The sequence below is a fragment of the Corvus moneduloides genome, chromosome 1, assembly GCF_009650955.1.
Source record: "Corvus moneduloides isolate bCorMon1 chromosome 1, bCorMon1.pri, whole genome shotgun sequence".
NCBI lineage: Eukaryota > Metazoa > Chordata > Aves > Passeriformes > Corvidae > Corvus > Corvus moneduloides.
This window is the reverse complement of record NC_045476.1, coordinates 57,924,270-57,937,046: the sequence shown is the minus strand read 5'-3', so window position 1 is coordinate 57,937,046 and position 12,777 is coordinate 57,924,270. Positions and strand designations below refer to the sequence as shown.

The 12,777-nt window shown below is 37.4% G+C and overlaps 1 protein-coding gene across 8 annotated transcripts in view; it reads right to left on the bottom strand.

Annotated features, from left to right (window-relative positions):
* THSD7A (thrombospondin type 1 domain containing 7A) overlaps positions 1–12,777 on the bottom strand; it is a 285,664-nt gene that overhangs the window by 217,563 nt on the left and 55,324 nt on the right. For 6 of the 8 annotated variants that reach the window (XM_032111028.1, XM_032111075.1, XM_032111082.1 and 3 more), the window contains exon 4: positions 6,404–6,646. The exons of the other annotated variants lie outside the window; for them this stretch is intronic. The gene's annotated coding sequence lies outside the window, so the exon portion shown is untranslated. The remainder of the gene's footprint in view (positions 1–6,403; positions 6,647–12,777) is intronic. 8 annotated transcript variants of the gene reach the window in all.

The following is a 12,777-nucleotide window of genomic DNA, read 5'->3' as shown; positions in this document are numbered from 1 at the left end:
TTTCCAAATACTGATATCAGCTTAGTGGTAAAGTTTTGTAAAAGCTGCACATGGTTTGGGAAGCTTCAGTGGAAACACCATTTCCAAATCACGGTATTAATAGAAACAGAAATTCATCCTGGAGCAAATTAAAATATGTGAACTTCAGTACCAGAAGTGTAACGTCTACCTAAGTAATACTTATCATTATCATACAATTCTATAATTTTTACCCCAAAAAGAAACATATATTTAAATCACTCAATTCATAAAAATTAAATTGTAAAATTAAAATTTTGAAATCACTGAAAAAAACCCTTGAGTTTTGTGAAATTCACATTTCAGATGTGCCTTTAATTTAAAAGGGGAAGGATGCAGTTTCACTACATTAAGAAGCATATTTTGAAGTAAACGGAACATCTTTGTGGAACCCCTCCCAGATCAAACAGGTACTAGACTTATCTGTTTCTCACTTTCTTCCACTCTGTTCACAGTGGTAATAAAACAACCAACACTAAAGGATACCGAAAATAACATTTACAAGTCCTTTAGCTATTGACCCAACTATATCTGACAGTCCATTAACAAAGGTTCAAAAAGAAAAAAGAAAGAAATTGCTTCCAGACATTCAGTACATGTAGCTGGTCAGACTGGCAGTTTATTAAAAACATAGCTCTCCAACTACAAATCCCAAATAGGAGAGATTGGTAGCAACAGAAATCTGGAAGCTTAAATTTCCAGGAGTATGTCTGCCTCCATTACACTGCCTCTGAGTTTAGTAAAGATCAAAGTAATTTTTTAATATGTAAATTTCATGGTTATATTGGAATGATGCAATAACTACAGGTCATGTAAACAAAATGCAATTAGAAGACAGACCTGCAAATAAAAGGTTAATCTGCTGAAAATGAGCTTAACTGAGGACTCCTCCTATGCTCTCCATCCAAAACAATTACTGGAATGGCCCCAGTCCTGATACTAGTGGGAGCTGGCACAGACTGTGAATCAGGAAATCAGCACAGGAAAAGTGCAAGACCTACGCTTGTGCTATCCAAAACAGAAGAGCTGCAAAAATAACTTTATAACAGTAAGTTTTAGCCAGCCCATTAAATAGTGCAAAAGAATGAGGGTTCTGAGGGTGCTGTGCTGCCATGAATTGTTGGACAATGAATGAGCTGAAGAGTCTCAGCAGCAGTCAAGACTGTGGGTTGTGGTAAAAGACCCCTCTGTGGGAGGGGGCCTGGAAATGGATGGTGCATCAGGAAGCTTTCCACTCTCCATCAGATGACAGCTGAACATGCAGTGTGTTAGAGAGACCTTGTCTTAGGAGGAGATACTGCTCTATCACAAAGTTTTATATTAATAGTACCTTCATAAAATATGTTTTTATTTTGTGCCTGATTCCAAATTGCTACCTTAACCATTGTGAAAGTCCGATAAATATGTAAGGAAAACTAAGGAAATTAAAATACTTCAGAATTTATTAAATCATTCAGAAATTTTCACAGTTTAAAAGGGCACAGAGGAGCTAAGTTGGGCACTAACTATGGGTTAAAGAATTCACTTGACATCCCTTTGTGTCAAAACCACTTAGCCACATGGTTGAAACAAGAACTACCTTCATCTCTCTAGCATCCCTCAACTGCTGTCTTCCTCACCTCTGCCCATTAGATTACTTTCAGCTAGGACTTATGTGGCTGTGATGCAGGATTTTGAACACAGAAAATGCTTTAGCTAAATTAATAATTTCAAAAATAAAAAAGCAGACGTGGTTTTGGTTTTGTTGTTTTGGGTTTTTTTGTGCATGTTAAACTTTATAAAAGAAGATTAAAGTTTCCAGACATTTCAGTCAGCACTTGGATTCAGAAACTACCAAAATAACACAACATATTTATACAACCTATGAGCTGTATTAACAAAACATGTATCTTACTACATGTCACAATTTTCATTTCTTCTATTTAAACACCTTCTTGATATATTTTAGTTTACACAATAGGTTAATTCTGTATGGTAATAATGTTCCTCAAAATCCTATTGCAATTAACACTTTCCTTTCCTACTTTAAATATAGCCCTCCCTTTCCTGTTAAATGTGTTTTCCAAGAAGATTGGAACATTAATTTCCTCTATATATTTGTCATAGGGCAAGGAAAGAGTAAGACCCAATATTTAAAAACAAATCACAGGAAATAAACTCCTCAACTGAATTAATAAGTTACTTAAATTTTATTACATCAACTTATGTAAGTAGCAAAACACCAAACCACAATTAAGGCAAAGGAAAAAACACTCTGTGAAAAAAAGTAAGAAAAAAAAAATCTTTAAAACAGATTTCACAGATCCACATACATGTTAGTTTGTGGCAAAAATAAGGAAGGGAGGTGGACATAGAAGCAGACAGATTTTCATGAATTCCAACTGTATTCTGTGTTTCAACATACATCATAAATAAAAAAGGAAATTTAACATATCTAAAGTGTTTCTAGACAAAGCTTTTATCCATTTCAACCACCTCTCCTGTGATCATTCTAAGAATAAATCCTGAAATCTTTCTTTGAACTCCAGGGAGGGACTTATGCCACGTTGAAAGACAAAAAATTTAATTAGATAAGTCAAAACTCTTGTTATAACTACTACTTTGGTATTTTATGTGGTTCTTTATTCAGAATAGATGTTCCCTAAATCACAATAGCTGCTCACCATTGCCTTTCAAATCTACCAGATTATCCAGGCATAAGAACACTTGCAGTCCAGTAAATATTTGCAGAATAGCCTCTGTTTTGGTGATTAACAATCCATAAAGAGATTTTAAGCAAAGCTGTCAGTTTAATCTAGCAGGGCTTTGCATCCAGTATGCCAGACTGAGTCCGACAGTTTTAGTAGCAAGGCAATGATGCAGCTACAGCATCTGAACTAAGGCAGTGCATTTTTAAGAACCCAGGGGAGTTACAGCCCCATTTACTCCATCTGTGATACACCATGGGGGAAAGAGAAGCAAGGTTTACTATGTACTTATCTACAAAATATGTTGTCAAACAGTTATTTTCAGCACACAAAAGTAAGTATAATGTTTGGGATGTGTATAAAACCTCTGGAATATGATTATTTTCAGCACAAATAAGCAATATTTTCATACTTTGGCATGCAGTGTTTTTATAACAACATTTAGTCATTCCATGTAATTTCTGAGACCAATATTCATTAGAGTTGACAGCACATTTCTTCATAGTGAAGCCACAAAGGTTTGCCCCCTTGCAAATAAGCAGACCAGTTGTGGCCAAACCAAGACCTCCCAGATCATTCAGACCGATGTGCAGGGTGGGTTATTCTTGCACTGCTCTAGCTTCTACCTTCTGTTTTCCATTCATTATTACACTAATACAGAGTTCAATATACGAGAAGTTGCTCCTGGCTTTACAAAGCAGGACTCCACAACGCTTACATATATACCTTACAGTATTCTCCAGCTAAGGATGTCTTTTTACCTTACCTACACCATTGATGAAGGGTTATACTACCCTGGCAGCAATCTGACCCCAATGGACAAAACTCAACTCCTCGAGTGATAAACAAGAGAACTTAATATGCACAATACGTTTTCCAAAGTAAAGCAGAGCAAACCCCCTTTTTTCATTTAATGTAACACAACTAGAGAAATGCACAAAACACAGTTTTTACCTTTCACAATAAGCTTGAAGCTGAAGCTGCTCTCCCAACATCAGCAAAAATGATGGACCCTAAATATATTCAAGCTAAATTTGCCATCAGTTTGTCAGCAGCAGAAAGACAGAATTCTAATTTAATGAAGTCACAGTAGAGGTCAGAATTTGACCTATTTTCTCCAAATTGAGGCGAACATGGTACGTTTAAGTAGACTGCTTAGATATTGCCTCTAATATCCAGCAAGCTCAAGTAAATATGCATTAATAAATCTGCAATAGAAAAGCTGTGTTATAGTAAAGTGAACTGATCCACCATCATATCTCAATGTTTTCAGTTTGCTAAGACTCTAGAATTTATTTTTACCAAAAAAGAATAGATCATCTGAAAAGAAAAAGGGCAGTGAGGAAAAAATAACCAAAACAATGGTTGAAATAAACTTACTTTTGTGAAACACCTCATAAGTATGTCATACCACTGATTTTTAGATATTTTGACTAAAGAGGCTGATACTCTTAGTTGACCACTTCCTACTTGTCATCACAGCATTTTAAAATTTGCTGAGTTTTACTATATACTCAGAAGACAAAAAGAATATTTCTGGCAATTACTGGCAAGATTAGTCTGAGCACACATCAGATATTTTCTTTTGGAAATATAATTCTCAAAAGATTTACTTTTGGACCTGTAGCTCATTGATGTTCAGCAGCTATAAACTATGCAAAATCAACACCTAGCTTATCCAAACTGTCTTGTGGAAGTTCAGGTTTCTAACATCTTCTGTAGCAAAAAAAAAAAAAAAAAAAAAAAAGAGGTTGTCCAAAGCTTGCCTTTTTTTATGCCTTTATTTAATTTTAGAACAAAGCACTGGCCTGGTCGTGCAAATGCTGTGCTTTCTGTCTGCAGAGATTTCCTGATTGTTCTATCTTGTAGCTCAAGTTCTTCAGTGACCTCTTGTTGAACAGAGATTTGCATCTTTACAATACTCATAAATGACTCCCACAGGTTATTTCCAGCACCAGAAACTTTCTTTTGAGATCTCTGATAAGGCTGCACTCATTCATCAGTTGTACTCTCAGTACAGAGTAAATGACAACTCTTACACTAGAGAAGGACTTCCATTTATTTTCAGCTAATACTTTGAAGACCAGACAGCCTTCCTTGCTGCATTCTACAGACCACTAGTGTTTACAGTTGTGGGACAAGCTTGCACAGATTTGTGCACCAACAGTAAACTTACCTTTAGATATTCACAGGAATAACAATTCTCAAAAGACTTAAGCCTTATCTTTTCTTTTATAATTTTTTTGTCTGTATCTTGTTCATGGAATGACAGAATGGTTTGGATTGGAAGTCATCTTGGATATCATCTAGCTCCAATCCCCCTGCTTCCACTAGACCAGGGTGCTCAAAGTCCCATGCAACCTGGCCTTAAACACTTCCAGGTATAGGATATCCACCACTTCTCTGGACAACTGATTCAAATGCCTCAGCATCATCACAATAAACAATTTCTTCCTAATATCTAATCCAAATCTACATTTTTTCAATTTAAAACTGTTCTCCTTTGTTCTATCACTGCCTGCCCTTGTAAAAGGTCCCTCTCTGGCTTTTTTGCAGGCCTCCAGTGTTGCTATGACCTAGCCCACTGCGGGGCTGGGGCAGCAAGATGCCAATCAATCCCAGCCCATCCCCTGGATCGAGTTTCCCGAAGAGCAGACTCAGAGGGTGGGTTGAGGGGCGGCTCAGAAGCCTAAGCCGCACCCCCTGGGCAGTGCCCGGGTCCAAGCCACCTCCCCCAGTTTGGGAAAAATCCCGGTTACTCAGTTGTTCACTGGTTCTCTGTTATAACTCCCGCCTCTCGGTTTCCCCCAGTGGTTCTTGTTAAATTGCATCCTCCCCCTGGCTTGTAACTCATTGGTTGCTTTCCCCTTTTCCCGCGGTCTTCAAACCCCCTATAAAACTGAGGGAAAGCCACTCGGCAAGAGCCCAACTTAAGATCATTGCCATGTTCTGGTTGTGAGACTTCTGACAATAAACCTGTTAGAAGTCAGACTAGAACCACCTCTCTCTTCCTTTACCTCCGAACTAATGTGAACCTATATCATCGGCTCCTGCCGTGTTCCCTCTGCAAAGAAGCCAGCTAGCTCAGCCAGCAGCTCCCTTCTTGATGCCGAAGTCACTTCTGTGATGCACAGAAGTAACGCAGTTGGACTCTCTCTGGTCGAGGGCACGCCAGAGCTCGTGTGACGAGCACCAGAACTGCATTACTCCAGTAGGTACCAAAAGGTGCTATAAGGTCTCCTCAGAGCCTTCTCTTCTCCAGGCTGAAAACCCCCAACAATATCAGCCTCTCCACATAAGAAAGGTGCTCCAGACCTCTGACCATTTTCATGTCTCTCCTCTGGACTCACTCCAACACATCCACATCCTTATGTTGGGGCCTGCATGAATGGATACAGCTGAACTCCATTTGGGGGCTTCATCAAAGCAGAGATGCAGAATCGCTTCCCTCAACCTGCTGGTCATGCTGCTTTTGATGCAGCTCAGGATGCGGTTGGCTTTCTAAGCTGCTAGCACATAGTTTGTGGTCATGTCAAGCTTCTCATCCACAAACATGTCCCAATCCTTCTCCTCAGGGCTGCTCTCAATCCATTCTACACACAGCCTGTATTTGTGCTTGAAATTGTCCCAACCATGTTGAAATTCAAGACGTTCACATGGGCCCACCTCTCAAACCCAAGACATTCACATGGACTCACCTCTCAAACCTGCCAAGGTTCTTCTGGATGGCATCCCTTCCCTTCAGTCTTGTTGATAGATCCACACAGATCAGTGTCATCAGCAAACTTGCTGATCGTCAACAAAGACGCTAAGCAGCACTGGTAGTTGCTCAGAAATGGGACTTCACAGAAAAGACAAATGTCTTGCACCAGTCAGTTGTTGCTGAGTGTTGCTGCTCAGAATCCATGATTTTGCAGTACTATGCAGTTTACTGAGGATAGCTGTATAAAGACACATTGTTTGTAAATCCACTGTTTCTAATTATTCTAACAAAGCATCTCAAGAATGCTGACCACACAGAGAGAAATGATATTAGTAATGTTTCTGTCATTTGAAACTATAGGTTACTGTTTAAGAAATTCATATAAGAGTAGCTTCTCCTGTTTTCAGAATAGTAATAGAATTTGGAATAAATCCAAATTCACTGTTGTTAAATCTCCCAATCAAGGTATCTAGGGTTTTTTAGGTAATTTTTGTTTGTTATGCAAAATGTGAGAGTTCTAAGCTATAAATTACTACAAAATTATGGCTCTATTGAGTGTTCGAAACTCTTATTAACTCCTAAGTTGTAATATTATGACTTAAGTAATGTCTTACCTATAAAACTTATAAACAGTTTCATTAATATGTGAGAGCACATATAAAATGGATTCATGTAACTCCATCATTCTACCAAGACTTTTTTTTTTTTTTTCCAGTTTACTGTGTAAGAAAAATATCAGACTGTTCAAGTACGGCATTATGTTAGTACAATGTGTTCCTGGAGAGTTCTCGTACTTATCTCTCATTGTTATTTCAACATCTATCATTTCATTATCAAGACTGCTAGGGAGGCATGAAAGTTAATGGAACACGTGTCCTAATCCTGAAAGACAGACTGACACTTCAAATTACAGATAAAAAGCAGAAGAGGAACATATTAACTGAAAATTTATTATAAGAGTAACTGAAAATTTATTATAAGAGCTACTGAAAAAAAAAACCCCAAAACACTAAAAAGAAATCAAACTCCATACAGATATTTCTTTCTAGTGATGGAATGTCTATTTGTAGTCCTGACTTCTAGTATTCTGTCACTGAAAAAAAGATAAATATATGAACACCACGTCAAGGAATAACTATAACAGAGAAGACAAATAAAAAAATACAGAGATGGATTTACTATCCAAAAAACAGAAGTCCTACAGAATTACACAGTGTGTTAATTAATTTATAGTCCAAACAAACTATATACTGAAAATTAAAAAGATTTCATTTCATTACTAGCACCCAGGGACATGCTTCTCCTTGAGATTCAGTTATCATACTGTGTGCGTGATCTTGTTTCAGGCAGGAAAACAGAAGAAGAATGAAGCTATCACGAACTACAAAGAGAAGCCACAAAATATTACCAAAGGAAGAAAAAATAAGAGAACTCAATGTTTAAATTAAATACATATGTTTCTATTCATATAGTAGACCTTACAACAAAAAGTATTTAAGTGTACAAGAGAGGTCTGAGATTAATTGCAGACTGAATATGTATAACAAATACCTCTAAAGCTATTTTAAAATTCACCTTGTATTACAAGAAGACTTATTTATTATTTAATTTTCCTGATTATTTCCCTGAAAATTATATATAAATGCATGTTTCCTATAGGCAAGCTCCTCAGAGAGGCTAGCTGAAAATATGGAAGCCAAGAGTAATCACTGAACAACCAATAAAAATAACTATTAACTGAAATGGGATCCTTCTAGAAAGTGTGCTTGGAAGTACCATTCTCAGCCACTGTATGAAGGTCGATAAAAGCTGAAAATTACCTCTTGCTTGTCCTTCAGTGTGTACCTGCCTAATTTCTAAAACCAGCAAAACAAAACCAAAAGAAAAAAAAACCTTGCAAGAATAAATTCGAGCATGCTATGGATCTTACATGAAGATGCTAATTTGGATTTTACAATAAAATTTCAAGAAAGGTATCTTCCTTTGTTTGTTTACACCTCCTTGCATCTTTCAGTTAGAAGTTTTGAGTTTAATCCTTGCAAAAACTTATGCTCCACCTCTATTAGGCCTTCATTCTACTTTACTCAATTAATTACCAATTCCAGTTATTTACCAAAAAAACTTACTTATGTATATTTAACAACTTAGAACATGTGTTTCTAAATTCAGTGCTCGAAAGCCCAATTTTCTGATGATGATTTGTGAGGAAGGGCGGTGGCATGGTGGGAACTGTGGCTGCCTGGCCACTGAGGGAGATGCTGGGGAGGAAGGCACTTGAGATGCCTTTTAGGGCATCAGCATCTGAGGGTGATGGGGCATATGACACCACCAGACAGCATGCCTTGGTTAACACCTGAGGTCAGCACTGCACCAGGAGCAGATCTCCACAGCAAACCAGAATATCCCCAGCAGGGAAAGAACACACCTGCAGGCTGAACATCGGCCATCTCAGCCACATGCCTCGGGGCTGCCAGGTGCAGTCGTGTCCCAGGAAGCACAAAGCCCTTGGCAGCTCTGGTTGTGTGCCAAACTCTACACCTCTTTCAAACTTCCTTACACAGACAGGATGGAAATTTGTGCCAAAGAACACAACATGACACCTTCCTTTTAATGGCTGGACATCTCTTCATTTGTAAAGGGAGCTGAAACAGTCAAGAGATATCGAGGGAGATAATAGCACAACATTTCAGCATGTGAATATAGTCCCAAATCCCATTCTGTGCAAATCCATGTTACCAGCACGTATGGCAGAGTTTCAGGACTCATCACTCCTGTACAATCTGGAATAAGTGCTTGGCCTTGCAAATTCCAACAGAAACTGTATATAAGCAGGAACAGAATAACTAAGAAATCACATCAAACTACACCATTTGAGCACTTTTTATTACCAAGAAGGATACTTCCCCCCACCCCCCATTACTGTTCTGAGTACAAACATGAGCTGATTCATTAACAAGAAGTGCTATCAATGTTCTTTATCTTTCAAAACAGAATTTCCATGGATGAGGAGGATACACACCACAACACAGCACTTAAGAGGTTTCCTTTACTCTGACATAACACTAAACATATCTAAATTGTCAAATCAATTATTACATCTCACACATCAAAGTAGCTCAAGGTATTATAATGAATAGTTCAAAACCACAGAAGAAATCCAAGTGGTCAATACATGCCTGATCACTTGGGGCTCACATCCTTTTATTCTGTTGAACAAGAGAGTAGAAATCAACAGAAATTATTATTCTTGAATTCTAAATAACTCTGTTTCACCTCCTACCATGGACATTTTAAAGCTACCACAGCCTGTCCGTTGATGTCTTGTACTTTTAATGAATAAATATTCCTTCAACTGCTTATGTCCTGCATTTTGAACTTTGTTGACAGTTACATTCTCCACAAAATTGGAAAAGACACAGATCCGTCAATACTTCAATATCATTATAAAGAAGAAAATATTCTTTTCCTTGTTTCATGACTAACCGAAAAGGCCATTGTAGGTCTTCCCTCCACGCATTTTAACAATTTCTCTTAAATTTGAAATGTGTTGACAAAAAGCTTGAGGTGATATACAAGCCTACTTGCCAGCTGATGCCAAACCAGTGCTCCTGGCAGCTACCAACATCCATTGCTTATTTTCGCTAAGTCACCAAAGCTCTATTATGTTAATATATTGCCTATTCATTGCATTAACATTTCAACTCATACAAAAGATCTCAATATTCTCATTAAAAAGTATAAACTCATTAAATTTCAATACCCAAGTTATATTAAAAGTGAAAAACAACAAAAGGCTTTTAGAAGTTAATTATTTTATCAAACAACTTTAACAGAAGTGAAAAGAACAATGTCTAGTTTAATCTGGGTATGCTGGCAGTCACTTAAAAATACTTGAACTTCCTGTAAAATTATTTCTTTGAAGAATATAAATAAGCCTCAACATCTGTGTGGAGAGGTACATGAACAAATACAGAAAGGAAGCTTTGGTAAAATATTCTGCTTCTGAAGGGGAGAAAGTTGAGGAAGATGGGTCAGAACCACTCGTCAGAACTTATCTCCCCTCACTCCAAAATACCAGTTAAAAGCTTAGTGCAATTTATTAGGACTGGGGTCACTTCTCAAGCCTACATTAATTGTATCCAGAATAGACAATGGCTAGAGATATCTGCTCAGCTTTTGTTTGAAAGTACTCTTTTATCACATATCTATTCAATCACTACTGCACAGAATGTTCTGAAACAAAAGTTACACAATCCAGTCTGACCTGCAGTCTGAGAGTTCGAAGACAAAGTGCGTTGTTAAGCATAAATCAGTCAACCATACAATGCATTTGATTTCTTTTTTTTCTATTAATCAAGTGCATGAACTTTCATACTGCTATGCTGGAAAGAATGGGTATAATCTTCTTGTAACTATTTCAGAAAGTACATGCATTTTTGATGGAAATGTGCAATATTGCACTGCCTGTGGAGTTCTGAATACATATCTTGAATAGGATTCATCAGTGCCCATTGTGGTTATCTACATTTCAGCTATATTTCATTACAGTCAATAAAGACCTAGTCAATAAGATACAATTTATCTTGCCTGGAAGTATATTTCTATATATAGAAACCAGTCAGAAGAATCCTACCCTAAAATATCAAAATACACTCTGAATGCAGAAGAGGTGCTATGTTACTAACTCAGCTACAGACACCTAAATTAGATTAGGCCCATGTTACCTGGCTCCCAGATTTGGAGTATGTTCCTTCCTTCTGTAACAATAAAAAAAATCCTATTTATATGGTAATTACAGTTCTTCAGCACTTCCATTCATAAGGCGCTCTATTCCCTATTCTCAGGCTTTTCATCAGCTTCCCTTCCAGCCATTCACTCTTTTGGACTGAGAAACACTTACAAAGTTTGGACAATAAACCTGTAATAGTTTCCAGGTCATCTCGAACCTTTCTTATGCTTCCAGTATGACACACAACTGTAGAGACCTGGCTAGGCAGAGAGGAGAACAGCCTCTGCAACCTGCCGACAATAATAAAATGCAGAAAAACACCGCTACAGCCAAACAAAAATGCTCTGAAGCCAGGCTGGAATGTAGGTTTGAGAGCTTAGGGTTGGGCTACATATGTGTATATTAGCACCCAGCAAGGCAATGATTTTCATTATATCAACTGAAGTTATTATAATCATACCTAAAGTTCCCCCCTTTGATCAAAACCAAAGTGCATAACACAAGACTTTTGCCAGTCATGGACCTTTCCTTACCGCCAAAAACCGGCCTATAACTTTTATACAACACTCCCCTCCTAAAACAAACCCCATTGACTATTTTAAAAGGAAACAATTTGAAAGAACTGAAATTTAAATTATTATTTAAATAATCAAAAAATCAAACTCTTCACCAAAAGAAGAGATTTATGAAATTAAAATTATGAAATTACAGAATCTCAACACAGACTTGGAACTATCGAATCCCAACCTAGCTTATCTGTGTCCACTACGACACAGATGGACTATAACAGGGTACTTTTACTCCTCACACCACATCTCTGACTACCTGCAAAATATGTTGCCCCAGAGTTTCACCTGTTCCTAGGATTTACTGGACCAGATTTTGCTGGGTTATTACTGAACCTTAAACTCCCCCAATCATTTCCATATCACTACATGTGATCCATTCCAGTTTTCAAAAACGCATTTATTTTAACAGAATATACTTAGCACCCAATATTTATTCCCCATCTGAAGGAATTTATGCATCTTATACCAAGTAATACTTAAGATTGTTATCAATGAAATAAACTGGGGTTTTTGCAGTTTCCTCAAGCAATATTTATGTGATATTTTTCAACATCTTCTCCTGCTCTTCTGCATGCTTTTAAACTATCAACATCAATCACTGAGAACACTTACAGTATTGATTTCACAGATTAAAACAAGTCTTTTAGTCTTTCTACTAAATGCTGACTTTTAGTCTTTCCTGCACTATTTTACAGCCGGAGACTGAGCTAATATTTCTCACACTGGTTGCTCTTGAGGAGTTACTTTTTCTTCTCTGACTCACTAAGCCCTCTCTAGAGTTACTGTTTTCCCCAGTCAAGAATTCAGGAGCTCTCTGAAAATTAGACCTGCACCTCTTGTTTCTAGAGGCATCATTTTGACTTTGTTAGACCAAACCATGCTTTAGCTGCATAAATCCGTATTACCGGACAGTTCAGATTATTCTGCCACTCTAGAAAACAAGTTATCAACTGCAACTTTAATGGCCACTGATTCTGAAAATTAAAGTTAGGCTATTGTGTAAAATATAAAATATCATTGTTTCCTAAAATAGGGCTGTTCAACAGAAACAACACAATTCAACGATGATCC